Source organism: Puma concolor, chromosome D2, assembly GCF_028749965.1.
Source record: "Puma concolor isolate L17-30 chromosome D2, mPumCon1.1.hap2, whole genome shotgun sequence".
In the NCBI taxonomy this organism is placed as follows: Eukaryota; Metazoa; Chordata; class Mammalia; order Carnivora; family Felidae; genus Puma; species Puma concolor.
The window spans coordinates 71,465,703-71,479,128 of record NC_141677.1 but is presented as its reverse complement, the minus strand read 5'-3'; positions in this window follow the sequence as shown (position 1 = coordinate 71,479,128).

Here is a 13,426-nt window from a genome sequence, read left to right as displayed (position 1 = left end):
TAAAACTTAGAAAAGAGAGAGATAAAGCCCACTAGAGTGCCACTGACCACCTCTGCTCCTTAAATTCTTTCCAGGTCAGGAAAGAAACCTCTGGAACCCAGTCCTCTGCATGCTCAGAGGAGTTAATTTCCTGATTACAGGTCTCACGCAGTGATCTGAACCTAAAATAGTAACTGCTGATCTTGAAGTCAATCACTGAATTGACTGTCATCTTTATTAAGAAGAAAACAGTGGTAATTTCAGATTTCAATAGAGTTTTTGAAGATGAAAATAGGACTTATGGTAGTTTAGAAAGATGGCAAAGTCTAAGAAAAGGCAAACATTCAACTGTGTAGTGAATTTTTCAAATGAATGGCTCACGCATTTGTATAAAAAGCAACAACTTAATAATACAGGTGAATAATTATAAGTAAATAAATAAGACAGGAAGTAGAGGAAATCGTCCATTTCCCAAAGATGGCAGACATGATGCGGGCATGGGGTGGGGTTGTACCTACACCTACAAAGTAAAACCAAGGAGATAACTATCTGTGTGGCCAGATCCCATTCCCCCCAGTATTTAGATAATTGGAGCTACGTTTCCTAAACGGGGTGGGGTGGGGAGAGGCGGCCTCAGAGGATTATTGACAAAGGCCTTCCATGCACTGGAAGATCACTTCAAGATTTCTAATGCCTCCTTCCAGAAGATCATTAGTGAGCCTTCAGTATACTCAGTATTCTCAAAGTAGGAGACAGAGAGGGGAGCCAAGTCGATACCATGGTGCCCACTTATTTCCACATAGAAACTTTTCAAATACCAACCACGTTGGACACTATTGCACTCCAGTCAAGGCCTTCTTCCGGAACATGAAGAATGGAGCCCACAAAGCCTGTCTGACATTCGGAATCTGCACAGAAGCCAATCTTCCTGAGCAGGAAGCAGAACACAGCTTTCCTTAAGGTCCAGTGATGTCTGCCCAAGAAGGGGACCCACTCCCACAGGGCTGAAGCACTCTTACCAGACGTGTGGTGTCATGGAGCCCAAACCCCTCACTGGGCAGAAGGTTCACTCTGTTTGGTGACATTGGGCACTGTCTATGTTCACTGAGAATTTGAAAACACCCAGTTGTCCTCTATCCTGACGCTGAGGTGGCCCTCCACGGTGTGATTGCTGATTTGCCCTAAGCTCACTGCCCTGCACATGAGTCTGGGCCTCAGTTTCCCCGTCTCTCAGGTACATTTAGATGAAAGTTTCCAAGGTATCCCCAGAATTTCCCTTCTAGCAAACCGTATTTGATCTGTAGGGTTTTTCTAATAAATTATCACAAATTGGGTGGTTTAAGACAACAGAGGGGTGCCCGGGTGGCTCAGTTGATTAAGTGTCGGAGTTTGGCTCAGGTCATGAACTCACGGTTCATGAGTTCAAGCCCCCTGTCAGGCTCTGTGCTGGCAGCTCAGAGCCTGGAGCCTGCTTCGGATTCTGTGTCTCCCTCTCTCTCTGCCCCTCCCCCACTCGTGCTCTGTCTCTCTCTGTCTCTCAAAAATGAATAAACATTAAAAAATGTTTTTAAAAAACAACAGAAATGTTATTTGCTCACAATTCTGGAGACCACAAGTCCAAAATCAAAGTGTGGGCAAGGCCATGCTTTCTCTGAAGGCTTCAAGGGAGAATCTTTGCTTGCCGCTTCCTAGCTTCTGGTGATTGCGGGAACCCTCGGCATTCCTTGGCTTATGTATCTCTCCAGCCTCTGCTTCTGTCCTCACACATCCTTCTTCCCTTGTCTGTCCGTGTCAGTCCAAATTTTCCTCTTCTTGTGAGGACACCAGTGATTGGAACAGGGTCACCCTAATCTTATGTTGATGGTATCTGGAAAGACCCTAATTCCAAATAAGGTGACCTTCAGGGTGGTAACGCATCTTTTGGGGGGATCCCCAATCCACGCCAGAGACCATATGTTTTCTTTCCATTCTGTTGCATTGGGGATTAACTTGGCATTTATGTTGGCTCCCAGGTGACCACGAGGAATGTTAAGCTCACGCATTCTGTCTTCTAGGCCAAGGGAAAAGTTAAGCCACTTCCGCGGGGATTCAGGACAGCTACCAAGATCAGAAGGTAACTCGAGACAAAATTCCCCCTTGCCACCTTTCTGGAATCTTCTTCAGCCCTCTACTTTGCGAGATGAGAAGTGACTTGAGTTTGCACGGATAGCTACAACTGAAGAGGCAGCAGAGCCCCAGTGGCTCAGGACGCTGTGCTTTCCAGCGCTGGCTTCGCCTCCTTCTGGCAGTGTGACTTTCAGCACAGGACGCCATCCCCCAACGCAGGGGATGACAAAGATAGAACAGGACTTGACTCAGCGGGTTAGAGTGAAGGCCAGATAAGCTCATCAACAATAAATGCCGTTGTTGATGCCCCTACGAGTCAGTAAGGGTCGGATCAAGTTTAGTGACCGTCACTGGCAGACCTCTGCTTGTCTGGGAGGGCACACTGTTGGATCTGGGAGCGTGGGTCAGCAGATTTCCCCAAAGTTGCCAGGTTGGACTAATGTTATGACCCAAAGATCCACCTGAGTAGGATCTGTTACCAGTAAGAATTCTGAACGCTTAACGACAGTTAATGAACCCCGGCCACGTGTCGCAGCTGTTGCCGAATGCTTTACGCTCCTCCTCTTCGTACACAAAGAGCCTAAAAGGCAGGGCCTCGTGGTTATCCCCATTCTACAGATGAGGAAACTGAGGCCCAAGCATTTTGGCAATTTGCGCAGCTCACACGGCCAGCCCCACAGCACCAGGCTTCAAACCCGGACAACGTGAACTCTTAATCCCTAAATTCTGCCCCGGTGCGACTCCCACCCCAGGACTGTCTTCTGGAGAAGAACTGGGTCTGGAACGGAGCAATCCTGCCTCGGGCTTCAGGAGGGAGACAAGCAGACCAAGCTTAGGGCGTGAACCCCCGGCGGGACCCAGCCACATACACACGCTGGGGGGGGGGGGGGTGGGAGAAAAACCCTCACGCACGGCCTGGTGTTCACTCCTAGCTGGCAGCTTCCTCTCCAGCCTCTGGGTCCACGGACCTCCCTCCCTGATCCCTCTTTCTCACAGTTCTCTGCCGGGGGGAGAAGCCATGATCACTCCCGGACACCTTCACGCCACAGGCTGGGGAGCACCTGGGAGCAAAGAGAAACACAGGAGTGCCAGCTCCCACCCTGGAGGCCGGATTTCTCCCCATTCCCAGGCAGAAACACCGGGGGTGTAAGCGGAGCCTTCTGGGGTCCCCCAGAAGCACAACCTCTGGCACCACTGGGTGGTCACCCTTCTCCATGAGGCAGCCGCAGAGCCGAGGCGGGGGGAGGGGGGTGCTGGGGGAAGGGGGTCACCAGGTTGCAGCCCAGAGCCACCGCCGCCCCTGACTGCCCACCCTCCCCGGCCCCAGCGTCCTCACGCATCCGTTTCCTTCCTGCCTGGCTGAAAGCTCTGACTTACCTCCACCCAAGTGCCCAAGGTGACGTGAGGCAGGAAATCTGTTACCAGAGCAGCGGGGAGGAGCACCTCGTCCATCAAGAAGCTGGCCTTTTGCCCAGAATGGTGACTGTTATCCTGCTGCCTGGGCGAGTTCGCAAGCCGTCCTCGAGTGTCAGTTTCTTCATCTGTTAAATGGGTAGAATACCATCCTCGCTGTGCGAGAAGCAAAAAGATTCGAAGAACGCCCCTAAAGCACGCAGGGCAAAGCCCACCACGAGCACTGGATGCTGTTCGCATCCCCCTCATCAGAAAAGGAATGTGCGCGAATCCGGAAAGGGCACTTCGCTGCTGCAATTTTGGGAAAAGGGGTGGAAAACAGGGGAGAAGGATGCTTTCCCATGACTCGCGCCTTCCTGGTCTGGGCTCTGCCAGAACGGGAAGGGAAGAGCGGAGCGTCTGGATGGGGAACAGAAGCTGGCGGTGGCGAGCGTTAGAGAGTAAAAAAGAGAAACCGAGGGGCGCCTGGGTGGCGCAGTCGGTTGAGCATCCGACTTCAGCCAGGTCACGATCTCGCGGTCCGTGAGTTCGAGCCCCGCGTCAGGCTCTGGGCTGATGGCTCGGAGCCTGGAGCCTGTTTCCGATTCTGTGTCTCCCTCTCTCTCTGCCCCTCCCCCGTTCATGCTCTGTCTCTCTCTGTCCCAAAAATAAAATAAGAAACGTTGAAAAAAAAAATTAAAAAAAAAAAAGAGAAACCGACCTTCCCCAAGGCCTGGCTAGTGCTGGGCTGGACACTGAAGTGTCCCCTACTGTTCCCCAGGAGGGCAGGGAAGGTTTCTCTCACTTTGCAGGAGAGAAAGCTGAGATTTGGTGATAGCGAGAGACGTGCCCCAAGCCCCTCACCTGGCCAGGTGGTTGCCTTGAGATCTGAATGCCCCTCTGACCGGCCTCCTCCCTGTGAACAGGCGTTTCACACCACGAGGTGGACACAAGGCTCGTCGGGCGAATAGCTACCTCCTTGACATAAGCATCAATAAAGGCAAGAACTGGAAAGTGCCTCCATCACTTAGCCCAAGGCCCCTGTTGTAACTGAGGACACCAAGCTCAGAGAGGTTAAGTAACCTGCCCAAAGATGCACAGAGAGAGCTGGTGACCGATTGAGGACATCATGCTGAGTCTCTTCAGAATGGCCTCTGGACTCTTCCTGCTCGGAAATACGGACCTGGATTTGGAAGGAAAAGAGGTCTTTAAAATGTGCAGGAAGAAAGTTCCAAGGGTCTCTTGGTGAGAAGTTTGGGTGAGCTGTCCCTTCCAGACTCGTTTTTCATGGCACGTCGGGGAGCACGCCCGCCCACAGAGCGCCTTCCTCCCGCTGCTCCCCAGGGATCACACAGCCCACTCTGACAGTGAATTTTATTTCCTCATCTCGATCCTTTCTGAGAAGGATCAGACACCTCACTTTCAGGATGCGTGGACCATTGCTGAAAGGGTAAAAGAGACCCCTGAAAATGTAATTTTTCAAGAATCATTTGTATCTTGAAAATACACTTTGTGTCAAGAGGCTGCGTCATTTGAAAGAACACTCTTGCCAATCTTTGAAAGGATTTTGGTACCTGTTGTTGAGAGCCGTGTCCAATGAAAGGGGCTGGGTTAAATGCTCCTTATTAAGCTAACCCTAAGACCCCAGCCCTGGTCTGCATAGGTGCCTTCAACATGAGTCATTATTACCACAATGACAAATATTATTCATAATAATAACTAGTTATCGGGGCGCCTGGGTGGCTCAGTCGGTTGAGCGACCGACTTCGGCTCAGGTCATGATCTCGCGGTTTGCGAGTTCGAGCCCCGCATCGGGCTCTGTGCTGATGGCTCAGAGCCTGGAGCCTGCTTTAGATTCTGTGTCTCCCTCTCTCTCTGCCCCTCCCCCGCTCATACTCTGTCTCTCTGTCTCAGAAAGAAATAAACATTAAAGAAATTAAAAAATAATAATAACTATTTATTGAGGGCTTATTTATGTGTCAGGAATGGTATGAAGTATGTCACAATTTCCTCTCTGTCTCCCATGCACTGGCAGACTCCCCACCGCCTGATAGTGTAGTTAACATCACCACCTGACAAGTGAGAAAACTGAGGATCAGGGAGGCCAAGTAATTTTCCCAAGGACACAGAAGTTTAGGAGCTAGGTTTTGAACCTGTGGCATCTGCCAGCAAGCTGCACCCTTACCCATGAAGGCATTGATTAGAAGACCCCATAGTTCCATAGGAGCATCAGAGGCAGACATATCTGCCTATTTCCTATCTCTCACTGGCCACTCCTTTCTACCTGGTGTGGCCAGTTGTCTGCTCTTACCTGTGAGTTCAGGCCTATCACAAAGCCTTCCTGTATTCAGTCAAAAGACATCACCACGTGCTGACTATCTAACAAGGAGACGGGCACCATCCAATGCTTTACGGACCCACGGATGAAGAAGGTGATGTTCTGCTTTCAGGGGTCCCATTGTCTACCGGGTGACCCAGGTCGGAAACAGGCAAATGATGGTCCCGAATGACTGTAGAACAAATGGGGCCAAGTAGAGAGCAGCTCGCCGAGAGTAGAGCATCGACACCCAAGCTCTAGGAGCTGTGGAGGGTAGAAGGGAGTTTACCAGACACAGAGGGGAGAGCATTTCATGCAGAAGAAGGTACAATGGCACAGGGGCACAAAAAGGACCAGGTAGGACTGAAAACTGAGAAGAGTGGCTTGGATTTCAGGCATGACCTGACTTTGGTACATTCAGGGCTCGCAGCCCCATGGCCACGCTGTCCCCTTGGCTGGGGTCTCTTCCGGACAGGGAGCCGGCTCTTCCATAGATTCAAGTGTGCCTGTTGGCTTGACTGTTGCCCAGGCACCAAGATTCTGAGCCACAGCATCTCTTGACTGTTATACGACCAGGCTCCAAAGCTTGGAGGGCCGAGATGGCTTGGGATCCACCTTAGGATCCCTACACCCCAGCACCAGGCTGGACACACAATAGGTGCTTATAAATAATGGCAATAAAGAAGTCCTATCCGGCCTGGTTTCTACTGGGTCCTCTGAGGACAGTGCCCCTGTGTCTGGAGCATCCTCAGGACCGCTCCCCAGACTAAGGGCTCCGGAGCTCCACCTCTAGCTAGAGTCCACTTCTCGCAAAGTTCTTCTTCTGCGGCCCTCCGTCACCTGCCCTGGCCTCCTGCTCACAGCTGTCCAGGTTCACTGTCCCTACAGCCCTGGATTTCTGAGTCAATGCCCCCTGGATGGGAAGGGAAGGCCACTTCCCTAATATATGAAATATTACTGCCTAATATTTCATAGCGGGCTTCAAGGGGTCCAGACACCCTTGGCATTGCATACAATTTTTTGGTGCATGTGTGTATGTGTGTTTTTATGGAACTAGTTCAGTACGGTGGTTGAGGGGTCAGGCTTTGGAGCCAGGCCGCCTGTCTAAATCCTGACTTTACTACTCACTAAATGTGATGGGTTGGTTGCGTTTGGGGTGCGGGGAGAAACCATGTAGAAGTCCTAAGCCCAGTACCTCAAAATGTGACCTTATTTGGAAACAGAGCCCTTGAAGTTGTAATAGTTAAGATGATGTCATTACGTGGGCCCTAGCCCAGTATGACTGGCATCCTCGTAAGAAGTAGGGGAAGAGAGGCATAGAATGACAACACACACACACAGAGAAGAATGCCACGTGACAACAGGGGCAGAAGCTGAAGTAATTCAGCCGGGAACCAAGAAAAGCCAAGAATTGCCAGCAGCACCAGAAGCTAAGAGCAAGCCATGGAACAGATTCTCCCTTAGAGCCTCTGAGAGAGCACGGCCCCGCCATGGACGCTTTGATCTCAGACTTCCAGCCTCCAGAGCTGTGAGAGAACAAATTTCTGTTGTTTTACGTCACTCAGTTATAGTTTGTTATGGCAGCGCAAGAAATTAATGCACTAAGTATAGCTGTGGCCAAGTTCACTGAACTTCCTGTGCCTCAGTATTTGCACTTGGCAATAGTAAGTCGTATCTGCCTTCTAGGGTTGTTCAGAGATCAGATAGTCCATGGAGGCACTTAGCATAGTGCTTGGCACATAAGAAGTGCTCGGGAAAGGTTGCCAGCATTCTTACTTTTTTCTTTCTTTCTTTTTTTTAATATGGAGAGAAACCATGGATTTCATTTGATTCTCTTACTCTCTTTTTTTAAGTTTGTTTCTTTATTTTGAGAGAAACAGAGAAGAGGAGGGGCAGAGAGAGAAGGGGACAGAGGATCCAAAGCAGGCTCTGTGCTGACAGCAGACAGCCTGATGCGGGGCTCGAACTCACGAACCATGAGATCATGGCCTGAGCTGAAGTCAGATGCTTAACCGACTGAGCCACCCAGGTGCCCCTCAATAGATTCTCAAAGGGGTTACGTCACAAAGAAAGAGTTTAGAAGCACTTTCCATCTACAGGTGATTGCAGCCGAGGATGGGGTCCCTCCACCTTCTTCCAACACCCTTGCCCCGTCATATGTGTGTGGGGTCCTGCCCTGCCACAGGAGAAAGGTGCTGAAATCCCTGTGCACCTGCTCTCTGCTGGAGTGACACTGCTCCTCGTGATTCACACATACCGTCTCGTTGTGTGCTTATAGCCACTCCAAGTGGCAAGAAAGATCATCCCCATTTTACACACGAAGAAACCAAAGAATCGATTACTCTTGCCCCCTCTTGTTAGAAATATCACGTATCACTGGCCCAGCTAGGGACACATCTCAGGAGACCACAACCCTTGGCTGATCTGACCCAGGGGGTGGACAGTATTGGGGATCTCAGAATCACAAAATCTTGGGAACGAGTCCTCAGCAAAGGTCACAGCTTGGCCAAAAAGAGGTGCTAATTTGGTGTCCAATAGAGAGTCAAAAAGGCTTAGGAGATGGAGGTAGAATGGAGTTATCCTCTGGCTTTTCGAGTGATAATGGAAAATTATGTCACAGCCCACCAAGTTAAAGACTGTTCCTACTAATTCCGCTGTGCCTGTGGGCTTCTCCATTTCCATCTGCAGCCACTCGGCCGATGGTACTAATGAGTGGGTAGGTTCCATGCTATGTATGAGGAGGCAGACACCGTGTCGCCCAGGCATTTCCTTTATTGGCTTCTGCTGCTAAAAACGTCCAGCCCAGGTCATTGCTCAAGTCCGAAAATCTACTCAGCCATGTTCCTCAAAGCCACGACTCTTTCTTCTACCTCCATGAGATGATCTTTGCTTCCTTTTATTTGGCCGAGCACAGCGCTTTCTTGCCTGAACTTCATGGAGCCATCCAGGGAACGGCTGGGAGTAAACTCTAAATGCACGGTGACAACGAGACAGATCATTTGCTCGAAGTCTCCAAGAGATTGGCAGGAAAATGGATTTTCCTGGATGGCAGAGACATACCTGGAGGAGACAGACAGGGCACAGGAAGCAGGACAGGACAGAAGGCATCTGGCCGAGTGGCGTTTCCTCCACCCCCACCCCATAGATAGGTGTGTGTGCCAAGACCGGTGGCCTGGTATGCTTGGAGCTTGGCAAGAATCACTGATTCTTTCTCTAAGTTGGTTCAGTCCTTCTGACTGATCTTGTGGGTTGGTTCAGTCCCCCCAAAGTCAACACTTATCTTCAACTTTTCATTAAAAACGGCCACAACCACTTTCCTCTCTAATGTCTTAGTTATCTGCGCAAGGAAACAACCACACCTGTGGGGGGTGTACTTACGCACATGGGCAGCACCCTCGTGTGTAGATTCGAGTGGATCACGATGGAGACGTGACTGAATTTTTTTTAAACATGGCGGGAAATATGGTCTTGTTCCTGGGATGGAAGAATGAATTTAAATATGAATCATCCAAACTGGGTCTCGAACTGGGTTGAGGTCACAACATGGGTGCCTCCCCTTGTCCCTGTACCTGCCCCACCTGTGTTGATTTGGACCCCGATCTTGAACTGCCTACGGTTTGGATTCTGATAGTTTGGGGTCACGTTTTCTAGGGAAAAAAAAAAAGTCTTGAGAAGAAATGCTCTGGGAGATGGCATTTGGGCTCCCTCCCAGATGTGTCTGTCCTGAGTTCGTTCAGCCCTTCCTTCCTGCATGTGCGGTAACACACCAGATGTGAGCGGAGACCCGGTCCCCATCCGGAAAGCACGCTGACATCAGTGATCTCCTCAGTGGTGGTAGAAGAGGGTCACAGAGAGCTCACCCAGCTTCCCCAGATAGCCCAGCATCCCCGCGCAGCCAAGCCCAATGCAGGCCAAGCAGTGAGCCAAGAGCAAGGCCTGCCCCAACACCTCTGAATGGTGATCGCCAGAGTACTCTGAGACTCAGCTTGGCAGAGAGAGAGGTGTGAAGCCATATTCTCTGAGCTGGATATTTTATTTTATTTTATTTTATTTTATTTTATTTTATTATTTTATTTTATTTTCATTTTATTTTTTTAACATTTATTTATTATTGAGAGACAGAGAGAGACAGAGAATGAGCAGGGGAGGGACAGAGGAGGGGGAGACACAGAATCTGAAGCCGGCTGAGCTGTCAGCACAGAGCCGGACGCAGGGCTCGAACTCATAAGCCACGAGATCATGACCTGAACCGAAGTCGGACCTTTAACCGACTGAGCCACCCAGAGGCCCCTCACCTGGATATTTTAAAAACAAGAAAATTCTCTGGACGCTTTGGACCCCTTTCTAGTGTGGCTCATATCTCAGGTTGCGGGTCTCTCTTCACAGCTGTAGTTTGAATGTTTCTGTGTCCCTATAATTCATTATGTCAAAACCCTAACCCCCAAGGGGATGGTATTAGGGGTATAGTATTAGGGCGGAGCCTCGTGAATGGGATTAGTGCCCTTGTAAAAGAGGCTCCAGAGAGTTCCCCCAGCTTCTTCCCTGCACGGTGAGAAGTCTGCGGTCCGGGAGAGGGCCCTCACCTGACCATCCTGGCACCTTGGTCTCAGACTTCCGGCCTCCAGAAGGTGAGAAATAAATTTCCGTTGTTTATAAGCCACCCAGCCCGTCGTATCTTGTAATAGCCCAAATGGACTGAGACATTTACCATTGGCCCACCAAGTTATCACTTCCTACCGTGAGCTGGTCACCAAGCCAGGGAGTGGATTCACCTCGCCGTCTTCTCATGCACTTGCAACTTAAAAAAAAAAAGCCAACAGCATTTATAATAAACTTTAAGAGGCTGAAAGACATAGATCCATTGACCAGATCTCCCATCTCTGATGGACTCAAGAGCTGTGCCGAGAAGCACCAGCTCCCCACAAATCCAGTACCCACACACGAAAACTGAGTTTCCAAGTGCCAAAGTAAGAAAGGGCCTGAGCACCAATCTTTCCCCAAACGGGATGTTTCATTCTCCCCTGGCTTCATTCTAGACGTTTGGAAATAGAATGACGATGATCTTTTTTCTTCTTTACAACCAGGAGGCCACAACCATTTCCCCACAGCTCCCTAGCCATCTATCCAAAACGCACCGTCTAAATATTTACCATAGCGTAACACGGGGTCGGCTTGAGTTCATTCGTGTTTCTGATTATCCCCAGCATGTGATGTGAGGAATGCCCCAGATACTGTAAATATTTACAGACTGCTCAGATCGGTGAGTCTGGCCATGGCTCCAAATGGCTCACCCTTACTCTCTCCCACAGGCAGGACTGGCACCAGGGCACATACGTCGAGTGAAAACCCGCAGGAACATGCGAAAGCTGAGCCTGCAGGTTGGGAAAGCCGCTCACAGAAGGCACAGCTAAGCAGAGGTGCCCTGAGCTTTGTGTTTCTATAATGGAAGCACCTTTAATTATTCATAAACATGAGGGTTTAACACTATTTATAGTATTAAAGTTAATGATTTATTTAGTATAGTTTCTCCAAAAGAGTTCAAGATAACCTTTATCATGCTCATTAAGCAGCAACTTATAATAATTAGTACTTGTTCCTTTTCTGTCTTCCTGGCTGGACCATAGATGTCCCAAGGGCAGAGCCAGTATCTGACTGGTTTGCTGCTTCGTCGATGCTTAGAACACAGTCTCTTACATAGTAGGTGCTTAATCCATATTTATAGATTGAACACATCAATTGAGACCTTTGCTTTTCATTTGACTTTCAGAGATGTACAGGCAAGATATTATTTTGAGGTTTGAGCTCAACTAGGTTAAGCTCCTAAATTTGAGCTATTACCTTAAGTTTCTCTGAATGGTAGACTTTGGGGTCCTCTAATGAGCCCTGAGCAGAGAATTAGGGCGGCCTGGTGCCCTTTCTGCCACTAACCAGCTGTGTGCTTTGAACAAGCACTTACTGAGAGCATTGATCAAGAGTTCTTTGCCTGGGAGGGGGGGGCGTCTTTGAATCCCCTAGAGGTCCATGGCTGGACTTCAGGGGCTATAAAACCCCTGAAATCGTATTCACAAATGTGCATGACCCAAATGTACGCTTCTGTTTGATGAGAAAGAGTCCGTAGCTTCAACCAGATTCTCTAAGGGAGCCATACTTAAAGTTAAGAACCCCTCTCTTTGTTTCTTTAATAATTGAGGATGGTGGTGGGACAGATCAAATCAAGCCTGCCTGACCCATAAATTGGGGTTACCCTGTATCATGCTCTCCTACTCCTAGCCCTGGACATCCCCTCTAGGGGTTCTGCTGGCCAGGACTGAGGACCCACCAACTGGCTCATCACCATGGGCCCATCCAGCTCCATGTACAAGCTAGTGCTGGGCCTTTCCCTTCTCATCTTAAATAGAGTTCCCAACATTGAATAACCCTTGTTTGTTAGATGAGAAAATAGTAAGTCTCTTCTCTCCACACCTGCCTACAATGCTGTGGGATGTTTTTGAGAAAAGAAACATGGGTATCTTTCTAGGATGATGAAGCTGGTGAGTCCAGAGTCTACTATTTCATTCTGTGGAGAGCAGCAGTGAGTGGAGTGGAGCCTTGGATCCTTGCAGCCCAGAATCCCAGCCAGGAATTAGGTGTTGGGGGTGAGAGGTTGGGAGGAACCAATTAGCCCCACTGATATTCAGTCATTCACACATCTGCCCTTGAAGTCCACACTTCCCCATTTCGAAGATGCATTTAAAAATGCAATCATATTGAGGCACCCGGGTGGCTCAGTCAGGTGAGTGTCCAACTCTTGATTTTGGCTCAGGTCATGATCCCAGGGTTGTGGGATGGAGGCTCGGGTGCCAAGCATGGACCCTGCTTGGGATTCTCTCTCTCTCTCTCTCTCTCTCTCTCTCTCTCTCTCCATCTGTCCCTCTCCCTCACTTGCATGCACACACACACTCTCTCTCTACAACAAAAATAAAAAATAAAAACATATAAAAATGCAGTGATATTACTAGGGATGGTGGAGTTTTGGACTGGTGATGCATTTTGAAGGTTATCAGCTAACACTCTAAGTAAGTTGTCACTTGGGCAAGCCCAGGAAAATCTAGTACTTTTAGGAGGGTGAGTCATTTGACTTCTGTGGGCTTGTGTTTTCTCATCTGAAAAATGATATGGTTGGGCCATATCAAACACACAGGCCTCAACTCCAATGTAATTCTAGTTGCCTAGACCCGTGTTTCTGAAACTATTCTGTATACAGGTCATCTAGGGATCTCTGTTAAATTCAGATGCTGGGGTGGGGCATGAGGTTCCAAGTTTCTGTCACATTCCCAGATGAGGCCAATGCTACTGGTCCACGGAACACTTTGGGGAGCAAGGTTCTAAACCGCTCTACCGGAAAGATTTTTGAGGTTAGCCAGGTCCCATGAGGAAAGAGAAGCATGACTGATTAGTGATGCCTGCCCAGGAAATGAAGGAGGCAGAACATGGCTCTGGAATTACCATCCTGATTAGATGCTTCTTAAAAGAACTTCAAAACCTAACGCCGTCATTGCCAAAGTTGATCTCTTGACCAACAGCAAGTGTATCACCTAGGAACTTGAGAGAGGGCCAAATTCTTGGGCCACACGCCAGGTCTACTGAATCAGA